Here is a 20,913-nt window from a genome sequence, read left to right on the forward strand (position 1 = left end):
ACGGCGAGCCGATCCTGCCATTACCCCCCCCCCCCCTCTGTTTTAAAAGTGTGTACACTCTAAAAACAGAACTTCACCGCATGGCACGCTCATCATCCCAAGTGACAACGTTCTTTCCCCTGATCTTCTGAGAAAAAAAGGGGGGGGGCGTACGCCATTTTTGTGGCATTATGCAGCCATACTCACTGCAGCCGATATCGATCCTAAACGTAATTCCGTTTCGTTTAAAGCGGCTCACAGGTGCGCATCGAGACGGAGCTCCACATTCCCTATAGAATTGCAAACGTCCAGTTGGCTTTATCACCATCCATCGCCGCGGTATATTGAGAGACAACCATTACGGGGAGACGCAACCTTCTAAATATGGACCGTCTTTATTACCCTACAACAATCCTGTATCCCCGATTGCTCAAGAGGGTTACCAAACAGATCCGTTCATCGCCGTCATCCATTCGCCGTCCATTGTCCTCACGTGCATGAGCGCCTAAGTTACCCACCGCCTCTTCCTCCTCCCACATCGCTCCATACGGGCATCAAGGGATATCCCTAGTTATATATAGATCCGCATTAAGCGGATATACTTTTATATCGTCCTCATCCATTCGGTTGTCTTTCTGTAGCCTTTTTTTTTTTTCGTTTTTCTCTTCCGGATAACGGGGATCAGAGCTCCGTCCGTTTCCACTATCGCTCCTCGTGCCCGCGAGGCGTGCTGATGTACGCCGTGTAACCGACGTACATTACGTGATGATTACGTGGTGATTACGCGTACGTTCTCAATATCATAGGATCATAATGGTCGTAATAAATAACGAGATCTATAGTTATTGCGCAATTATATAACTCTACAAGTTCTAAATAAAACACGTTAAGCCTTTAAAAGTCCGAGGACGCAGGGGGGTTTTCTCAGCACCCCCGTATACCACCTTAACGCTCAGAAATATTTCACAAACCCCTTAAAAAAACGAAAAAGCTCGAAAGGTCAGGAGATATATGACCGTCACCCTCGTCCTCACCCCCCCCCCCCCCCCCGAGGTGACAATCCTGGGCAAATCTCTACGAGTACGGATTTTGTCTTCAGAAAGTGATGACGATTTTGACTGGTCCCACTCTTATAGAACAAAACTTGTGGATCGCGGCCAATGTCCGTGAGGAAGAGGAGGAGGAGGAGGGAAGGAGAAGAAGGAAATAAAAAAAAACAGAAGAGAAAGAGGAAAGGAAGAAGAAAATAATAATAATAAGAAAATAAGAAGCACAAGAAGAAGTAGAAGAGTAAGAGAACCCCATCACATGACCCACTTCTAGCCGACCATTGTCCCGATGTCCTCCTTGAAAACTGGATGAGTACGCCTTTCTTGTGGCACTCGCGCAGTGATGTTAACTGTCACAAAAAGCCGTACCCCCGCACGCTTTCCACTAATGGTGAGCTCTAACGGGGCCGTGCTGTGCAGCGATGAGCCTTCATCGCGTTATGTGGTCAAGCTATATTCTTAGAGTGTATCGTGGCCGCACCGTACTGACACATCCGTTCTGACACAAATACCGCCAGCCTCGTTCTCAAACCACACACCACACCACACCACACCACAGGTACACACCACAAGCCCTGGAAAATATATGTACTCATTCGTTTGCTTATTCAGGACGATTTGTCTTGTGAGGCACGGCAAAGGCGTGCCTGACGAGGCCATGTAATCCTAGAGAAAATGCAAATGACAGCAGGAAGCAGTACGAAACAGAAATCTCACATGCCAAAAGAAAAAAGAAAGAAAAGAACGACAACAACTTTATTTTGACTTTGGAGAGTGGGGAGGTTCATCGCCAGAGGCGATCCTCTACCCCATTGATGTTGGGGATGTGGGGAATAAAATAACGAGCCCCTTCACCATAATAATAATAATAATAATAACAATCGAGGCCAGATGGTGTCCAGAAATGTCAAAAGATCTTTGAGCGCAGATCGTTGCTGGGCTGGATTGGGCCAGGGACCAAGCAATTTCGATAGGGAGAAGGGGCGAGAGTCCAGCTGTCGAAGAGACTCGGAGAGTGCGGTTACGGAAGGTTGGTAGTGGAGGCAATGAAGAAGAATGTGCTCCAGATCCTCAAGAGCACCTCAGTGGTAGCAGGTGGGAGAGTCAACTTGTCTCAAGCGGTAACGCCACTGAGCTGTAAAGGCCACATCGAGGCGCATTCGGTGGATTAATGCAGCATGTTGACGAGAGGTGTTTCGTGGCATGCGGAAAGCATGCCACGCTCATGCCACGAGCGAAAGAAAAGAAAAATATAGACTTGCAGATTAATAGTTGTGTCAGAAAGCAATTTACGAATGTCACTAGTACATAAGGACCTGCGTGCCTTCAAACGTTGGACGGCGAGACCTAATCTCACGTGCTGAAGAAGCCGGCCCAATGTTGGGCCAACATCTTAATATTTTTCATTTTCATAACAACCGACCAACCTTGAACGGTTATAATTTTACACAAATGAAAATAAATTTGTAAGGTTTTTAATGAAAATGACCAATAACGGTTTACCAACACAACCACTAAACTTACTCTAGGAGGTGAAGTGTTGTGGAGTAGCCGGCTCCTGTGTTTTGTAGGAGCCACCATCTCCATATTTTCCGTTTTAATTCCAACTCCAACTCCAACAACAATTTAAGGCGGACTCACTTCTTAAGAAAGTGTATGGGGGATTTTTATTCATAGGATTCTCGTAAACCTCACCAAATTTCTTCAAGGAACAGGTGCAGGCGTGTTCCCCTCGAGTCTATCTAGGGAATGACATATTTTTGAAGGCCTGACGCGATCGACTGATTTTTGGTGAATTAAAGTTTGTCAAATTTTCGATACATGGGAGTCTATGGGAGCTGCAACAAAATCGCTTCTCTCGGCACGCCCGCGCGCCATATTTGGGCCAAAATGATTTCATTCCCTACAGTAACAGTCCAGGAGTTGATTGCAATCAACAAATTCGACAAGCTTACTGCAGTTTTCCCGATCCCTGCGAATGAAAATAATGGCTTTGTCGTTTGCTAGTATGTTCTGCACGCTCGCGCGGAAAGCAAAGCGAAGCAAACAATTTCGCGACAGTGCAGCCAACTCTGTCCGGAAGCTGACGTTAACTAGATCGCATGAGGTCGTAACAAGCATATAATCTCCACATTATATTGTTGGAAATTATTACAATGTTACGTCTACTAAAGCAGCTTTAATCGTTTTAATTATTTTGCAAAAGTTCAAAAATACTAGGGAATTCGTTCAAAAATCCCGGAATTTTCCATCGTACACTCTTAAAAATGAACTTCACCGCATAGCACGCTCCTAGCCAACCATCATCTTTACTGATATCGCTATTTGCCCTGATTTGTTGAAAACGGGGGGCGTACGCCTTTTTCGTGACACTTATGCTGTTCATAATTGTCACAGAAAAGGCGTACGCCTCCCGTTTTGAACAAATGGGGGCAGATAACGATATCATTAAAGATTATGGTTGGCTAGGACCGTGCTGTGCAGTGAAGTTCATTTTTAAGAGTGTAGGTGTTGTTGACCATAATTCGTGCGGGAATGAGGTTCTATATAGGTATTGCGCTTTGCCGGAGTCCATATGGATTAGCTTTCGCGCAATATACTTTGCCGAGAGTCAATGCATAACATATACCGTAACATTAATAAAATACGGGATAAATGCGCACAACATACCAATCTGCGTACCACAGCACTCGTCAAAACCTATACCCTGCCTGTCAGAGCCATACATTACCGCAGTATAAGTAACGGGGCTTAGCCGCGGCGCTGTTCGGACCGCCATTAAACAGGTCGGAACAGCTCGAAACTATTTCTACCCCGAAGCGTCGGCCGTGTCTGACAAGTGACAGCAGCAGCAGCAGCGTCTGAAAGCCCCCTCCAACGCGATGCCGATGCAGTTGAAGATTATTAAGGGGCCCTCGCCTTGCCAGTGACAACCGGTCGATACACCATCAGGTCGATCCTTTCCATTTCTTGGACGCCTAAGCAGACAGTCCTCTGTATCGACCGCAATGTGTCGCTCTTGCCGTCCGGAACATTTAGCCCCCACTTTCGGCGCGCAAGTCGTTAGTGGTTAGCGCTTCATGCCGGGAGTCCTCCTCGTTCGATTAGGATTTGGTAAGGAGAGAATCTTCCGGGCTAATTACCACGACCACCGCGGCAGTCGTTTCGGGTTGCGTTAGTTAGTTCGGTGATGTGGTTTCTGAGTTGATTGTTGGTGTGACGTCACTGGGCAATAGGGAAAAGGTAGGGAACGCGTTTTCATGTTTGGGGTGGGGCGTGGGGGATCGCACTGATGTACACATACGGGGGTGTCTCACGTAACGTGTCGGAAAATTCTGTTAAAAATCGACTTGTCTGAAAGCTATGGGGGTGAACGGTATTTGTGTTACGCGAACTTTTGCCATGACTTACAAGCACTTTGATCAATTTTCATTCGCGAGATATCGATTCCTTTTAGAAATCGAACTTGGAAAGGTGCCAAGTCAACGTAACGTTTTTCTTCTCGAATCAGACAGCGCATATCGGAGGGGGGGGGGGGATATGTTTAATGCAAGGTAAGAAAAAAGGGAAGGGAAAGGTTAGCCACGGTGTGGGCTTGCTATTCCCTAATGCTTTCAAGCAAACAAAAGAAAACAGCTGGGATACAGATATCGAATATCGGATTCACTGCATTGAATTACGAAATTCTACATTCCCTATACTATAGAATGGTAGCAGAGGGAAAAAAAAAAGCAAACACTGTCAGTTAACTATAAAACAAGAAGAGCGTGCTGGTTGTAGACGCGCATCTTGTACAAACGCGAAGCCAGACTTGTGCCCGTTACTCGAAAAAAGTAATTGATTTCCGTTACCGTTACTTGTACGGAAAAAGTAATTGATTACCGTTACCAATTACAGGACTTCAAATGTAATTGAGTAACGAGTAGAAAAGTAACGCGTTACTCCGGTCGTTACTCTGCATTCACGCAAATTATACCCGTCTTTGTGTGCCTCAGCAAAAAAAAAAAAAAGGAAAGTTCAACAGTGGAACAGCTGAAATAACCCAAAAATATGTACGTCTACTGTAGTTATCGCCCGGGAAGACGTTGACCCGATTGTGGAAGATCGTGCGTGGAACTTCCCCATGACTCACTAAACCTCCAAAGCTACCACAAAGGTATACCACCACACTGGTGTAGGAACAGATTAGGGGGAGAGACCCTGAAATTCCAGAACAAAGGTTGACGGCACGAAGATCTTGACTTGGGGCAGAACATCTAAAAGATGAGTTAGTCTCTGCCCGGAAAGTAATCAGTTACTGCGTAATCGATTACTCAGAAAAGTAATTGATTACTCGAAAAATTACTTTGACTTTAAAGTAACTGATTACTCGAAAAATTACTCAAAAAAGTAATTGATTATTACTAGTAACGCGTTACGCACAAGTCTGCGCGAAGCAGAGCACAAGGCAGCCGGCGTATAGTTGTCCGCGTCCTTGTGCACTGTCTCGTATCTCGTCTCTCTCTTCTTCCACTAGAATATTACGTGGGGATGATGCAGCTCGTGCGAATCAATACGCGGCACGTGCGAGACCATCGCGACAGCGATGACAGATGTGATAGATGAAGTACCCTCTCCCAATGGGGAAGGGGAAGGCTTCGCCGTTTTTAAATTTTTTTTTAGAGCGCGTTCGTGTTCGGCACCTTGAAATCATTCGGTCCTCTTCATCTCGAAATTATTTTAAGTGTTGTCCAGTGCTGTTACAGTTCCATGTTTAACAAAAACATAGATCTGAAACGCGTAAAGAATGAATATTTATTTGTTTTTTTTTCGCTTCGTGATTGATTATGAATGGGGAGTGAAACTCCTCATTCATCACCTTAAAATAACAACAACAACAATAACAACTTTATTTTAAGAGGGTGAATGGGGAGTTTCATCGCCAGGGGCGATACTCTACCCCACACTCTAAGAAAAAAAGGGTGTGAAAAGGTGGTAACTTCTCTAGTTACCACCTACACTCTTAGAAATGAACTTCACCACATAGCACGCTCGTAGCCAACCATCATCCCGAATGACAACGTTCTCGCCCCTGATTTGTTGACAACGGGGGAGGAGCCTATTTTGTGGCATTATGCACGGCACAAAATAGGCTCATGCCCCCGTTTTCAACAAATCAGGGGCGAGAACGTTGTCATTCGGGATGATGGTTGGCTACGAGCGTGCTATGTGGTGAAGTTCATTTTTAAGAGTGTAAGTCAACATAGCGTCTGATAAAGGGTGTAAAAGGGTGGTAAAATCAATTATCATATATCCAAATTGCTACAAAAAGGCGTACGCCCCCCTCGCTCACTGAATCAGAAGCGGTAACCCTATCATTCGTGGCGTGAGAGTGAGGTAGCAGGTAGAACTTTGCAACCTTTTAGGCACAACATACGCGACAACTATTACCTCCTAAAAAGTGTAACATACCTCCTAAAAGGTGTAACTGTTCCACCCTTTTTTTCTGAGAGTGCATTGCTGGTGGTGAGCGGGCAATGAAGTAATGAGCCCCTTCACACCTTATAATGACGAATCACACCTTCACACATTATGATGATACATGACGTAAGATTCCTGCACAGCAACAACACCTTAAAATAAAGTCGTCGTTGTTGTGCAGGAATTTTTTCATGTTGCGAATTTTTCGTTATGTATCATCATCTCAAAATAAATTGTTGTTGTTGTTGTTGTTGTTGTATGTCGAGAGGTCGCTGCCCCGATTCATATCGACCACGAGATGTCGCTCGCCCGCGCCGAGAGCAGTATTTAGCCGATACAGTTAACGATGGCCCGATGCACACCGCCAGGGGGAGTCGTTAACGGTTTACGGTTATGAGCGTGGACCGCTGTTACGAGTGTAGGCGAAGTAAGGTATCATATACCGCCCGTCTTGCGTATATACTATCTCGTTTCGTGCTGGAGGCTCTTGGGGTGATCGTTTAACTGGGCAAACCCTTTCACGAGATAAGGGAAGTATAGAGCGAACATAGGTGGAGCAGAGTTTGTTGTTCGTAAACGACAATTAGCGCACCCAAGGTGGTTCTGCGGGAAAGCGGCAAGTACACTCTTAGAAATGAACTTCACCACATAGCACGCTCCTAGCCAACCATCATCCCGAATGACAACGTTCTCGCCCCTGATTTGCTGAAAACGGTAGGAGGAGCCTATTTTGTGCCATTATGCACGGCACAAAATAGGCTCCTCCTCCCGTTTTCAGCAAATCAGGGGCGAGAACGTTGTCATTCGGGATGATGGTTGGCTAGGAGAGTGCTATGTGGTGAAGTTCATTTCTAAGAGTGTACGAGTAATATAGTCGTCATATATCCCTCGCACCAGCAGCATGGTCGGGCTGGTTAAGGCGTCCCGCTCGCTTGTGGTAGCCAGGGTCGAGCTGACGACTGGGATGTGCACTCTAAGAAAAAAAAGAAAAAGAAAAGGTGTGAAAAGGTGGTACGTTCCATAGTTACTACCTACACTCTTAGAAATGAACTTCACCGCATAACACGCTTTAGCCAACATGAATGTGAGAATTATGAACAGCATAAGTGTCACAAAAAAAAAGGCGTACGCCTCCCGTTTTCAACGATAACTATATCGTTCGAGATGATGGTTGGCTAGGAGCGTGCTATGCCGTGAAGTTCATTTCTAAGAGTGTACACTCTTAAAAATGAACTTCACTGCATAGCACGCTCCTAGCCAACCATAATGTCGAATGATATCGTTATCTGCCCTGATTTGTTGAAAACGGGAGATGTACGCCTTTTCTGTGACACTTATGCTGTTCATAATTGTCACAAAAAAGGCGTACCCCTCCCGTTTTCAGCAAATCACGGCAGATAACGGTATCATTAGAGATTATGGTTGGCTAGGAGCGTGCTTTGCGGTGAAGTTCATTTCTAAGAGTGTAGGTCAACACGGCGTCTCACAAAGGGTGTAAAAGGGTGATAAAATCAATTATCATATATCAAAATTGCTACAAAAAGGCGTACGCCCCCTCGCTCACCAAATGAGAAGCGGTAACCCTATCATTCGTAGGGAGCAGGTAGAACGTTGCAACCTCTTAGGCACAACATATGCGACAACTATTACCTCCTAAAAGGTGTAACTGCTCCACACTTTTTTTCTAAGAGTGTGGTGGGTTCGATCCTACCACTGGCTCTGCTGTATGAAGTTTTCCCTGGGTTTTCGGAAGATGTCCCAGACGAATGTCGACACAGTCCCTCTCCCCCCCCCCCCATGAAGTCGGCCTAGGACGCATACAAATCCCCCTGTGCCCCCACTCCCTCCTGCTGTCCTCTCTCCACCTGTCTACGCCTGTACGCCGTTCGTAGCCACAGTTGCTTCGCTGCGCTAACACGGAATAAGAAAGTATAAGGAAAATTGGAATATCTTTCGTAGCACACCATAGAAAAAAAAAAAAAATCTCTGCCTACTGCTATTCGCACATATGGCATGATTCCACTCTGATGAGCAGGACGTTCGCGGAAAGAAAAGTGAAAAAGGAAAAAAAAAAGGGAAGAGGAAAAAGGGCACGCCTCAAAAACGGGATGCTGCGAATGCGGCGACATCTGGCGCCGCCGCGCGCTCGTCGCTGCCATGAATGATAATTTGTTCCCGTTTCCCGAGAAATAATTGAAAAGGGCGTGGACACCGCCCTGCCTCGTAGGCATAACGCGCCCGTGTATATACCCGTTCTTTATGATTCGCAGAAATTGTGTGCCCTCCGTCTTCATTTATGTGACCAACGGTGATAGCTAGCGGCGCATAAATGGGGGGTAACGGAGAATGAGAATGATTTTTGTGGCGAGGGCTTTTCAGGCGTCACTGCACTCTTAAAAATGAACTTCACCGCATAGCGCGCTCTTAGCCAACCGTAATCTGGAATGATATCGTTATCTGCCTTGATTTGTTGAAAACGGGAGGCGGACGCCTTTTTTGTGACAATTATGAACAGCATAAGTGTCACAAAAAGGCGTACGCCTCCCGTTTTCAACAAATCAGGGCAGATAACGATATCATTCCAGATTATGGTTGGCTTAGAGTGTGCTATGAGGTGAAGTTCATTTTTAAGAGTGTGAGATGGACCTGCTCCGGGTACGAATTTTCGCTCGTTCTGTACGCGGTTGTTGTAAATGTAAGTTGTTCTTGTAAGTGGTGGTGTAAGTGCCTTCGTATGTGGTTGTAAGTGCTTGTAAGTGGTTGCAAATGATGTTGAAGGCGGTGCGTTCCTCAGCGGCCACGAATATGTGCGGATTTTTTATCTAAAAAAAGTTATTTTTTTACGTTGTTCCAGCGATGAAGTGTATACGGTAACTATTTGTTACCTACATTCTAAAAACAAAACTTCACCGCAGAGCACGCGGCGCGCCAATCATTGCCACGAATGATAGGGTTATCGCTTGTGCATCGAAGAGAGAGGGGCGTACGCCTTTTTGTGTGAGCTATATCATATATCCAACTTGCCACAAAAGAAGCGTACACCCCCGCTTTCTTCGAATTAGAAGCGGTAACCCTATCATTCGTGGCAATGGTTGGAGCAGAGTGTGCTATGCGGTGAAGTTCTGTTCTTCTTTTTCTCATTCTTCTTTTCTTTCTTCTTCGTTATTTTTCTTGTTTTTTTCTTTTTGCTGTAGTCGTGACGGCGTACACTCTTAGAAATGAACTTCACCGCATAGCACGCTCCTAGCCAACCATCATCTCGAATGATATCGTTTTCTGCTCTGATTTGTTGAAAACGGGAGGCGTACGCCTTTTTTGTGACACTTATGCTGTTCATAATTGTCACAAAAAAGGCGTACGCCTCCCGTTTTCAACAAATCCGGGCAGATAACGATATCATTCGAGCTGATGGTTGGCTAGGAGCGTGCTATGCGGTGAAGTTCATTTTTAAGAGTGTATACGTGTAAGACCCGAAGAAATATCGATATTAATGTCAACGGCGAAATACTATTCCCCCCCGCATTCTTTTTGAACTCCATAACAAAGAACGCGCTCCAACGAGCCGACACAGCGGCACACTTCCACTCCAAACGAGACTGATGTATTTCTCCACAGAGCTGGCAACCTGCAAAGTCTCATGACGTCACGTCCGCTTCAATCTCATCGTCAGCAGACAGCCGCGCTGAACTGGGCCAAGGAAATCCTTTCACGGCAACCGCCGCATCTGCTGCGAAAATGACGATTGATTGCCGAGGAAATTTCCTTTCCCTCCCATCCGTATCCTCACCTCCTGTGGTTCGCTGACGAAGGCAACTCCCAACTTTTCACTGGCCGTTCGCGCCAAGTAAGTAATGTACCGGAAATAATCTGGCCTCCTCCCGTTTGATTTCCGTTTCCGGTCCCTGACGGGCTGTCGGGGCTACGCTTCAGTGCCGCGTTACCCGGAGGATTGCATTGTTTGTGAAAGGGCCCGTGCAATTTACGCCGTCTTCAAAGTAGCCGTATGCGCTAGGACGTCCATTTGAAAATTTCTTGGGAAGGGAATGTTTTCGCAATATTGCTGAGCTGCACGCCAATGTTGCTGAACGACGTGGGATCCCAAGCAGCACAACCGATGCACTCTTAGAAAAAAAGATGGAGCAGTTACACCTTTTAGGAGGTAATAGTTGTCGCATATCTTGTGCCTAAAAGGTTGCAAAGTTTTACCTGCACTCTTAAAAATGAACTTCACCGCACAGCACGCTCCTAGCCAACCATAATCTCGAATGATATCGTTATCTGCCCTGATTTGTTGAAAACGGGAGGCGTACGCCTTTTTTGTGACAATTATGAACAGCATAAGTGTCACCAAAAAAGGCGTACGCCTCCCGTTTTCAACAAATCAGGGCAGATAACGATATCATTCGAGATTTTGGCTAGGAGCGTGCTATGCGGTGAAGTTCATTTTTAAGAGTGTGCTGCCTACGAACGATAGGGTTAACGCTTCTGAATCGGCGAGGGAGGAATGCGTACGCCTTTTTGTAGCAATTTGGGTATATGGTAATTGCTTTTACCACCCTTTTACACCCTTTTTTCTTACAGTGCATCTTGGTCCAATATTGGGTCAAGATGTTGTGCTGCCTGGGATAGCAAGCGATGCGGACGGTTGCTTCTCCTACGTACACTGCGACAGTGCAGTGAAAGCACGCTTTACAGGAGACTGTCACAATGTTCATTTTGCGCACGAAAATCATTTAAAATTTGAAGAATACAAGTTTTGTCATAAATATCGTTGTTGAATTAATGTTACACTAAAGGATGCGCGTTCCCTTTACTTCTTTTCCGTAGGCCTACCTATCTAGCAACATCTCGCGCCGCGCGAGAGCGGCGCAAGTTCCAATTGGGACGAGGTTTGGGTACACTCTGAAAACAGAACTTCACCACATAGCACGTTCTTAGCCAATAACCATCCCGAATGACATCCTTCTGCCCCCTGGTTGGTTGAAAACGGGAGGCGTACGCCCCGCGCTTTCTACAAATCGCGAGCGATAAAGGTATCATTCTGTGCAATGGTTGGCCTCCACCGTGCTATGTGGTGAAGTTCTGTTTTCAGACGGAACGGAACGACTTTCAAAAACTCGCGGCCTCGTGCGCTTTCTCCAAGCAACGGGCCTAGCGGAGAGACCACTCTAGTGCACCTCACACCTACAGTGTGCTTCCGTCCCATCAGTACCGGTCATCCTGCTTCTACATCACTTTGAAGTCCTCAACTCCCCTTTCTCCCACCTTCTTTTCCTTTTTTTTTTGGCTATAGTCGTGACGATGCCCACTTGAGTGCGGCCAACAACGGCAAGCTACCTCGACACCCCCCCCCCCCCCCCCCCTCTGTTTTCAGAGGGTACCCAGGCTATTCTAGAAAAATAACGTCCGCCTCCAATACCTGAAACAGTGATTGGTTCCAACGCATGCGCAGTGACGACACCGAATTTCATTAGGGCCCGAAGCGTTCGGATACCGTATTATAAACCTCTATATTAGAAGTAAAAGACAGAGATAAGCGACTGGCGGATGATTCGGACGTCCTTTTAAGCATGCACAGGCCACACATGTTTTTTTCTGGATGCCGAAGGCTAAAAGTTGTGACGCAGTCGACCTTGAGCTTGAACGAGCACGCCTATACTGCAAGACGGATAGCAAGAGTGACAGTACTACTACTACGTAAAGAGACGAATACCGGGGAATGCTTCTACACTACACTACACAAAGGCGGTCGCACTTAAGTCGGGAACGGGTGATAATACACGTTACATAAAGCAAGAACGTTACAAAGCAGGAAACGCTAAGGTAACAAAAAAAGAAAAAAAAAAAGAGAGAGAGACAGGGAAAAAAAAATCTTAGTTCCTATCGTCATTCTGCTCCAACGAATGCGCGCTACGAAAGACGATTCCTTTTAGACCGTCGCCACACAAGAGCGAGCGATGGCGAACGTAATGTGAATCAGTCAGCCCATTGTCCTCAGCGTTGCTGCATAAAGGAATACGGGAGGAGGGGACGAATCGGTCCTACAATCGCTTAGAGCGACATATTTCGGGAATCTGGCGCATCTGCGACGTGAGAACTGGGGGGGGGGGGGGGGGACAGGATACTTCTCCAGATGATGTTTCAGCGATTCTCTCTGTTCTTGGCTGTGATGGGGAATCAAAAGGAACGGGTACCTCGGATAGGAGGGACATTGTGATGGACTGTATATCTGGTACGTTTATACTGTTAGGTTGCACAAAAAAAAAAAAGAGGAGAAGTTTCGCTAGTTGTTTAATGATAGTGGAAATTGATTTTGAAAATATAACTCACATGGAAGAGTCGCAAAGGAAGAATTCCGACATTTTATTAGCTATTCAAAATTTTTACTAGACTAACTCCTCTGTATGCCTCTCTATGCATGTATACCTCCATTGCTCAACTCCGTCAGCATGTTACGTTAACACTGTTGAAATGGGGTTTAGGATCAATCGTGACACCACACACCAATTGTCCGATTCAATTTTTGCATAATTTTTATTTTCGTACAATATACGACGGACACTTTGAGTAATTTATCGGGAATTAAAGAGCAACGGAACCCTCCCAACAAAGATTATAAGGTTTGGGAGTCTCTACCAGGGAGCAATACACTGACACAAGCCAAAGCAATAAGTCAGACACGGCAAAATGCGTCATGAAAGAGTGTTTAACAAAAATTAAACAGCAACAGCACTCGGGAACCGAAGCAGAACACTCAGTCAGATCTGAGAGGGCCACGCATCGGAAGCAGACAACATTGCAGACGACAATTGCAGACGACACTGCGGCCAGCGCAGCAAACAGATTCAGTCACGCGTACCAAGTGCAGTTCCAACAATCACCGGCAATGCGATTTCTTGCCGCTCGTCCTTCTTCAATCGATAAGGGCAAGATCGCTACCCTTCGCACCTGCTATATTGAGCCAGCGGTATTTGTTCACTGCTGAGTAGCGGAAGCACTGCGTCATTTCCGGTCCACGGACCACCCAATCGATGGGCAGTCCCGGCGCTATACAAGATGATTGCACGAACTTATCCTCAGCTTCGCGATTGATTGCTATTTACTTACTTCGCTGGAAGGCGTATAACGAAGTATCCGTATTTGTCAAAGTAGAATTTCTGGGTTCACGCTATATTTCGATTATGGTCCGCACGTTTCTTTACGAATTGGAAATTGAAGGTTTAATGAATCGATTAGGAGAAAGGCAGGGGTCACTCCCACTGCGGCTGGCGACTCTAAACGCCGAATAGTCTAATTTGAATACATTAGGCTCGCAGTAAAGAGGTCCGATGGCAATTGATTGAGCGCACACCGAGATGTAATTCCGCCGCCGTTCAAGGCAGCCTTAAAGCTGTAAAATTGTGTGGGATCTCACCTGCCCTCGCGGTTCATGCGAGCGATCGGGGTATGGTATCGCCTCTGACGATGACACACCCCAATCGCCATCATCATCATCATCGTCGTCTTCAAAATAAAGTTGTTGGTGTTCCGTATAGTTCTTGTGCGAGCGTTCGACTGTAAGATACCGAACGGAGCGTCAGGTTGTTCGACAACACTTTCGTAACGTCCGACGATGACGTAGGTGAGATCGAGCTTTTTCTTGATTGGTTGTAACATTTTATTGCCGAGCAGTTCGCCTGCCGATATGGCGGCGTATATAGAGAGCCAACATCTGCACTCTTAAAACTGAACGGGGAAACCATATCATACGGCATGCTGGGTGAAATTCGTGTATAATGTGTATACACGAATATAATGTGTATATGTGATAATATAATGTGTATTCGTGTAATATATGTGTATACACTCTTAAAAATGAGCTTCACCACATAGCACGCTTCTAGCCAACAATCATCTCGAATGATATCGTTATCTTCCCTGATTTGTTGAAAACGGGAGGCGTACGCCTTTTTGTAACAATTATGAACAGCATAAGTGTCACAAAAAGGCGTACGCCTACCGTTTTCGACAAATCAGGGCAGATAACGATATCATTTAGATGATGGTTGGCTAGGGGCGTGCTATGCGGTGAAGTTCATTTTTAAGAGTGTATATGTAAATACATCACTCACTTTGAAGTGTACAATTAATAGGCAGTACTCTCAAAAAGGCAGTGATATATGTGGCAAGGAAAAGGAGTTAAAGTACACCCTTTTTTTAAGAGTGTATGCGGCGGAGCAACCGGAGAATCTGCTCATCGGCTCGCGCGACCTTTTCGTGGCGTGCATAGGAGTCCCAAGTAAAGATTTCTCTCTTTTCTTCCCCCTTTGAGTTCCACAGCCAATGATACTCCGACAGACCGAACTTTATTGCGCTGATGCCATCCTATTTATCTTAGTAGCAAACGCGCGTTGTTACTTCCTGGTAGGTAATTGCTATACATATACCAGATACACTCTTAGAAATGAATTTCACCGCATAGCACGCTCCTAGCCAACCATGATCTCGAATGATATCTATCTGCCCTGATATGTTGAAAACGAGAGGCGTACGCCTTTTTTGTGACACTTATGAACAGCACAAAAAGGGCGTACGCCTCCCGTTTTCAACAAATCAGAGCAGATAACGATATCATTCGAGATCACGGTTGACTACACTCTTAAAAATGAACTTCGCCACATAGCACGCTCCTAGCCAACAATCACCCCGAATGACAACGTTCTAGCCCTAGATTTGTTGAAAACGGGAGGAGGAGCCTATTTTGTGCCCATTATTCACGGCACAAAATAGGCTCCTCCTCCCGTTTTCAACAAATCAGGGGCGAGAACGTTGTCATTCGGGATGGTGGTTGGCTAGGAGCGTGCTATGTGGTGAAGTTCATTTTTAAGAGTGTAGGAGCGTGCTATGTGGTGAAGTTCATTTTTAAGAGTGTACGCAGAGGCACGACACCACAACCTCCACTGTGACCCATGGCCCGATAAACGCGATGTTCCAAGGAATGTCACGTTTCTGTGTGGGCCCAACTGAAGTATCGCGCCACGGATCGTCATAGCTGTCGCCGTAAAGAGATCAAGAAACGATGTTCCACAGAATCTGTTGGATTCGCCTCGCGCCGAACAACGGTCATTTAGAGGCCAGCAAGTCCATCCAATGGCACAGTCGTTCAAGAATGGCCTTTCATTAGATCAAGGACCATCGCAACCCATAAGGCACGTGTGCTTTTGTTCGGAAGATCTCGGCTGTTCGTGACGAGCACCGTGTAGTAGGATGTACTGAATATACTCGTTCAATGCCCTAGGTCTTCTGCGAAGACGACTGATAAACAGTGATTGGTTGAACTTGAAGGAACCGAAGTTACTGCTCGACAGTCACTGCTCTACACTGTTAAAACAGAAATTCACCACATAGCACACTCTTAAAAATGATGATATCGTTATCTGCCGTGATTTGTTGAAAACGGGTGGCGTACGCCATTTCTGTGACACTTATGCCGTTCATAATTGTCACAGAAAAGGCGTACGCCCCCTGTTTTCAACAAATCACGGCAGATAACGATATCATTCGAGATAATGGTTGGCTAGGAGCGTGCTATGCGGTGAATATCATTTTTAAGAGTGCACGCTCCTAGCCAACCATCATACCGAATGATATCATTCTGTGTCATGATTTGTTCAAAACAGATAGGCGCCTCCTCCGATTTTCATCAAATCAATGCACAGAATGATATCATTCGGAATGATGGTTGGCTAGGAGCGTGCTATGCGGTGAAGTTCTGTTTTAACAGTGTACAGTATAGATCCCACTGGAATCATTACTCCACCGATTCGTGCAGGTCACCCCTTAGTCATGCGTTCCTGCACCAGACTTGCACCCAATATGGAGTGCCAGAGGACACCAGGCACATACTTCTCAGCTTGGAGCTGAAGTCGTGAAGTGCTACGGAGTGCATTGGACAGATACGTCGGTGGTTTCCTTAACTGACGTAAAAAACTCGATGACCGGACGTCCGTTTATCGGCGATCTCCTTCCATAGGACTTACGGGAAACACACATCCTTTTGGAATCTGGTAGCTAAACAAACCACCGCCAAGCGTCCTGGAATAGCGGGTACGCAGTGTAAAGTTGGGGCAACCTCTCCATGTTTTTTCTTTTTAAAAACCAACCAACTCAATATACTCTTAGAACAAGAACGTAAGAAAAGCCAACATGGTTGGTAGAGTCACTGAATAGTTATTCAGTGACTCTATACTTGTTAGTTTACGACTTTGCGTACCGCAGGACACAGTAGCTCTCTCGTGTGTTGACAGATGATGATGACTGATGATTGATGATGATGATGATGGATTGAAGAAAAAAAGACACGTCAGAAAACAAGATTACTTCATAGGTTCACCGTAACATAGACCGCAGCCACCCTAACAATACCAGCCTCTTTATGTACTTTCATCGGACTTTTGGTCCGCACACCACAAAGAAGCAGACGACGAGGCGACTTAGAAGTAAAATGGCAGCCATATAGTGTGAAGCAGACGACCACATTTATTCGAGGCCGCTTTTCGATGAACGGCGAATTTTGAAAGAAGAAAGGGCACTTCAAAACACAAAGCCTTTCCAAAAGCTCTTGCCGTTTGGCTGCCACTCACACACAGTGAAACTCGTCTCGTCCCAGAAAGATGCTTTTTTTTGCAGTTGGGAAATGATGCGGCGCGCTTCAGTTTCTATTTCGAGTTTTACTGACGAGTAGCATTATTCATACATGAGGTTGCTTTGAAGCGTTTCTCGAATCCGCGAGGTTTTCAGAGTGGGTAAGTCGGAGCACAATAACGTTAAAGGTCTCAGAGAAGCTGGGGGAAAGGCAGAATGCGTACATTTACTAAAAGTAGCGAGGTTTCATGCACTGTGCAAAAAAAAAAAGAAAAAAAAAGGAAAAAGAAAATGTAAACAAACGATGTCGGGTCAATCGTGAGTAACTGCGCTGAGGGACGTCGAAGCGTCCTACGAACCGCAAATTCCGTCTTCATGGCCCGAGAGGGCGGCGTAGCCACCACAACGGAATTGAGCGTCCGCCTGGGGGAATTGAGAGGAATTGAGCGGAATTGGCACGGAATTGAGCGTCCGCAGTCTACGAGAACGTTCGAGGTTTTTCGAGAGGTGGCCCTCGATGTAACAGATGCTTAGGCAGTCGCGTGGGTTTTTTTTTAGTTCTTTAGTTCTGTGTTAGCACCGCGAAGCAACTGTGGCTATGAGCGGCGTACAGACGTGGACATATGGAGAGAGGACAGCAGGAAGGAGTTGGGGGACAGGGGGGTTAGTATGCGCCCTGAGCCGTCTTCAGGGGGAACTGTGCCGACATGTCGTCTGGAAAGTCTTCGGAACACCCAGGGAAAACCTCAGACAGCACAGCCGGTGACAGGATTCGAACCCGTATCATCTCCCAGTCTCAGCGTGGAAAGCGATCATCCTAACCACTATGCCAAGGGAGCTGGTCAGTCGTGTGGTGATCCAAGTATAATGGCACAACGTAATGGCACAACAGCCACTGAATTCGCAACGCAGTCTATGTTGTTGTCTCACAAAGTTGTCGAGGAACCCCAAGCAGATTTTTGTTCAGTTTCTCAACGTGCATTCCAGCGTTTCCAAACGAGAGAGTCAGACCGTACGAAACTGGAGGGTGGACGCGCACTCGATGACTTCGTCCGACAAGGCGCTAAGGGCACTTGAAGACTTTTTGCATGCAACAGGGCTTATGGACATCCTATGACACGGTGAATGTGTGATGTGTCCTGTGTGTGCCCCCGGTGATTCCGCCACTTTACTCTAACTTGGGCGCAGCTCTTGAACTTTTGACCTACATGTTGAACTCCATTATCATCTCTGTTCGTTTCTGGACATCATCCTTTTGCGTTTTCATCATCTCATCATCGGATTGAACTTTCTGTATTAAGTGTACTGGGGTAGCCAGTTTGACTTCGTCGAAACTCACATCCCCATTTTTTTCTTTATTCACATCGCATCACATCACATCGATGACTTAACTATAGGGACGCTGCCAAACATCGCAAGATTTTAACGCGAGCGTTCACCTTGTTCTGGAGCCAAGGGAACCTGAGGTCCCCAAGGAGGGGAGCCAGCTAATGTGATGTCGGGGATACGGTGGTGGGTTACTCGAGCACAGGACAATAGTTTCTAACGGATGAAGGTGGCCATTGTGCCACATGATGAAAGTGGCTCTTAGAAGAGACTAGCACGTCGAGGCATTTCTGCAGTCGGGATTGCTCTGCTTGTCCATACTGGAGGCCAATAGTGTAGCGCTCATGCCACCAGTATAGTGACAATACGCTGGAGGACCAAGTGAACAGCAACAACAATACGGCAGTTTCCTGGAGAGCAGCCATATTGCTTGACGTCACCTGGTTGCCATTACAGCACTGTGGGGGCGTCGTAGCCGCGCCCACTGATATGCGCCGCACCAATACCGTAGTTTCCTCGAGAGGAGCTATTTTGCCTGACGTCACCCGGTCGCCATTACAGCACTGTGGGGGCGTCATGGCCGCGCCCGGTGATATTGCGCCGAAACCGACGTATAGATGACGACGATGAGATGGGGCGTTTCACCACCGTGGTGCGGTACCTACCCCATTGCATGTGGAACACTATATATGACGATGATGAAGGAAGAGGGGATATATTTATTAAAACAGAGGGAAAAAAAAAGAAAAGGAGGAAAGGTCAGTCAAACGGGACGTCGGCTTGCTATTCCGCAAAGAAAAAAGAAAAATAACTATAAGAAGAATAAAATTAATAAAACGAAAAGAAACATTAGGAAATAAATGATAAACTTACAAACGGGGAAAGAAGGATGCGTAACGATGCATAACAAAAGTGGGATCACTTATAATCGGCCTGTCACAAGAATGTAACATGTCACAGTAGAAGAAACGCGCACGGCCCCAACACTACTCCCTAACCGGCGACCAATATTTACAATGATTACCCTGCAAGCTGACAGTAATATTTCACATTACTCGGGATCCCTTGACAGTATCGTTTCGAAGTGCTTCTCTTGAAGGGTCTCAAGATATTCTCTTTTTCTCACTTAGAACACGCGCTTTCGTTCCAGCGAAAGCCTTTTTTTCTTTTTACTCGTACGTGCAAGGAAAGAAAAGGACGTCTATAATGCCTCACGAAGTCACCTTAAAATTAAATTAGATAGAAAAAGGGAAACACGAGGACGTAAAAATCACCTTCAAAAAGGGCACGCGCTAAAGGCAAAGTTTCTTGAAGTCTACGACGTGCAGGCTCGGAATCATCACACTTAGAGTGAGCGTATATGTTATCGCAGTTTCAAATGTGCCTTAATATGTGTATATTTGTAGCTCTCAATTTTTCTTTCTTTTCTTTTTCTTTTTTTATTGTGGGGAAACCTACAACAGGAGGAAACTTTGCCAGGCGTAACGATAAGTTATCGGCGCGCCTGGGAGGAAAGAGGAAAAAAAAAAAAGAAAGAAAAATGAAATTGAGGGCGTCAGAAAATGATACAACGTGCGCGCTGAAAACTGAAATCATTGTTTATGAAACGCTTCGTTTCTTTGTGCTGCGAGCCTAGTCCTCTCAAGCAAAAAATGGACGCAGCGAAAATACGTTTCCCTCGGAAATGGGCTTCTGAAATATTCATGCTTTTTCTCCGCAAGGTCTTGTAAAGCGAGTAAAAGACATTGAAGGTAAAAAAAAAGGGGGGGGGGACTTAGATGTCAAAATTATGAGAGAAGCATTCGTCACAGCTTCTTTTCACTATTTTCTCTACAAGCGCGCAAGAATGGTACGCAACTAGCGGAAGAGATGCTAATTTTGACTTCTGACTTTTATGCAGGCTAATGCCGACCTATGTCTGCAATGTTTCGGGACATGCTGAAGCATGCTCATGCAAGCGTGAAATGTGTTAGAGTTTAGGCGGCGTGGGTGAGTGACGACAGCATCACCTCGTCGATGCTATAACTGTGAGGTCATGCTGAAGACTTGGAGGCGGTGCGTTGGATTCCGAGAACCGACTTTAGGTTTTTTTTCCGTGGGTTTTCCTGGGGGCTTTCAAGACAGACATCGCGACAAGAGAATCTGGTCCTGCCGGTTGCGCTGTCTTAGGTTTTTCCCGCGCGTTTTCTTGCGTGTTTTCGAGACATATGTTGGCACACAGTTCCTCCTGAAGTCGGCCAAAGACACGTACTGGTCCCCTTTCTTTCGTGCTGCCCTCTGCCTGTCCACGCCTGTACACCGCTGACAGCCATGGTTTCTTCGCGGTGCCAACATAGAGTTTTTGAACGTGCACTGTTAAAACGGATGGTGGTGGTGGTTGTGATGAGACCGGCTCGCCGTTGTCTTTAAAACAGAGGTGGTGGTGATGGTGTTGGTGGTGACGAAAACCAGATTGCCGTTGTTGGCCTCACAAATG

The 20,913-nt window shown here is 46.1% G+C and overlaps 1 protein-coding gene across 3 annotated transcripts in view; it reads right to left on the minus strand.

Annotated features, from left to right (window-relative positions):
- Nucleotides 1-20,913, minus strand: part of LOC135366657 (neurogenic locus notch homolog protein 4-like) — a 69,699-nt gene that overhangs the window by 19,405 nt on the left and 29,381 nt on the right. The window lies entirely within an intron of this gene.

The sequence above is a fragment of the Ornithodoros turicata genome, chromosome 8, assembly GCF_037126465.1.
Source record: "Ornithodoros turicata isolate Travis chromosome 8, ASM3712646v1, whole genome shotgun sequence".
NCBI lineage: Eukaryota > Metazoa > Arthropoda > Arachnida > Ixodida > Argasidae > Ornithodoros > Ornithodoros turicata.